Source organism: Sapajus apella, unplaced genomic scaffold, assembly GCF_009761245.1.
Source record: "Sapajus apella isolate SASKATOON/1434 unplaced genomic scaffold, GSC_monkey_1.0 scaffold15, whole genome shotgun sequence".
NCBI lineage: Eukaryota > Metazoa > Chordata > Mammalia > Primates > Cebidae > Sapajus > Sapajus apella.
In genome coordinates this window covers 12,117,608-12,119,637 of record NW_022436955.1, presented here as the reverse complement: position 1 = coordinate 12,119,637, position 2,030 = coordinate 12,117,608, and the positions used below count along the sequence as shown (strand labels likewise).

Genomic DNA, 2,030 nt, shown 5'->3' with positions numbered 1-2,030 from the left:
GTGCTAACACAGCTCACTGCAGCCTCAACTTCCTGGGTTCAAGCGATCCTCCCACCTCAGCCTCCCAAGTAGCTGGGACCACAGGCATGTACCAACATGTACAGCTGATTTTTATTTGCTTATTTTAAATTTTATTTTATTTTTTTCTGAGATAGGGTCACACTCTGTCACCTAGGCTGGAGTGTAGTGGCGCTGTCTCTGCTCACTGCAACCTCTGCCTGACAGAATCAAGCAATTCCCGTGCCTCCTGAGTGAGTAACTGGGACTTCAGCCGCTCATGACTGCGCCTGGCTAATGTTTGTATTTGTAGTAGAGATGAGGTTTTGCCAAGTTGGCCAGGCTAATCTCAACTCTTGGTCTCAAGTGATCCTCCCACCTTGGCCTCCCAAAGTGCTGGGATTGCAGCTGTGAGCCACCACTCCCAGCCCGCAGCCCTTCTTAAGGTGGCCTAAGCAGGACTCAAAAGAGCCCAGCTGAACCTGGGAGAACCCGGGAATCAACAGAAGATTTTCAGCAGGAACTACGGAGCAGTTCACCACCATATGAAACACAAGTGGCTTTTAGAGAGTGAGTTGTATAATCTACAAGGGAAATGATGAGGCCAGACCAGTGAGGCAGAAAATGGCCCTTTGGCCAAAGCAAGGAGGAGGGTGGCAGGCACTAGGGGAGGATGGGGCTCACCTCCCTGGAGTGACCTCCCGCTAACCTCGCCTCTACGCTTCTGTCTCAGGAGGAAAGGATGCTACAGCCTGGCCTTCCTACTCCAGGCCAACAGACAAGGAGGCTCACAGAAGGGAAGCTTGCTTCGAACCCCAAGTACCTCCAAGGTCTCGTAAGACAGCACGACCCTGGACCTTGGAAGGGAGCACAGATGGAAACACACCCAGGCTCCGGCTTGGCCCATCAGTAGGTGCAGAATCCTCCATCTTGGATTCCCTCCGTTTATTGAATGAATTGTTTCCATTTACACTTTGGTTTTTAGCCAGTGTATGTTTTTCATTATGTTAAGAATTGGTCTCATGTAGTGAGTAAGGCCATAGAACTTGGTGTCAGGCCGTTGGCTGGGCTTCTGGCCCTGCTACTTACTGTGTGGCCTTGACCTGGTCACTTAGCCTCTCTGTGCCTCAGTTCACTCATCTGTAGAATAGGAATAATCTGCCCCTCTCTAGTAGCATTGTTTATGAGATTTAAGGAGCTGTCTGTCATGTGCCAGGGCTTGCAACAGATCCTGTCCATGTCAATATCAGCTTGACGTTTTATTAAACACTTTCGTTTCTTTTTCTTTTTTCTTTTCCTTTTTTTTTTTTTTTTGAGACAGTTTTGCTCATGTCACCCAGGCTGGAGTGCAATGGCGACATCTCAGCTCACTGCAACTTCTGTCTCTTGGGTTCAAGCGATTCTTCTGCCTCAGTCTCCTGAGTAGCTGGGATTACAGGCGCCCACCACCATGCCCAGCTAATTTTCGTATTTTTAGTACAGATGGGCTTTCACCATGTTTCCAGGCTGGTCTGAAACTCCTGACCTCAGGTGATCCACCCACCTCGGCCTCCCAAAGTGCTGGGATTACAGGAGTGAGCCACCGCGCCTGGCCCTGGTGTTTCATTTCAAATGCTTCTGTCCCTGCCCTTTGACGGTTTTTTTGGGAGGTGTGTTTTCAGTTGACCAGCTGGTGTTCTTAGTAACACCAGCGCCCTCCTCGGTCTGCGCTGCGCGGCCGAGGCCGGTACAACCTCCAGGGGGCGCCCGGGGCCCGCGCTCCCTCGACGCGGCGGCCCGTGGCGTCCGGGCGGGAGAACTTCGTATCCGAGTAGTCCACCTGGATTCGTCTTCTTGGTTCCCGAGCCTCCTCCCTCTCCCCTACCAAAGGACAGTGAACTGGAGCGGCGCTCGGAGCGGGCAGCCGGACACGTAGCGCAGCCTTCGTGACAGGTCTTTTTTCGTCCCACGTTTGTATGGGACTCTGGGCTTCCAAACCGACCTTGGGTGATTTGTCAGCAGATAGTTTCACCGCCCACCGCAAACCTGCAGAG

At 52.2% G+C, this 2,030-nt stretch overlaps 1 long non-coding RNA gene across 1 annotated transcript; it reads left to right on the top strand.

The window, feature by feature from the left end:
• The first annotated feature begins 351 nt into the window (after nt 1-351).
• LOC116555382 lies at nt 352-878 on the top strand. The gene is made up of 2 exons (XR_004270514.1): nt 352-567; nt 734-878. It is a non-coding gene; the product is annotated as an uncharacterized LOC116555382 (long non-coding RNA).
• The last annotated feature ends 1,152 nt before the right edge of the window (nt 879-2,030 follow it).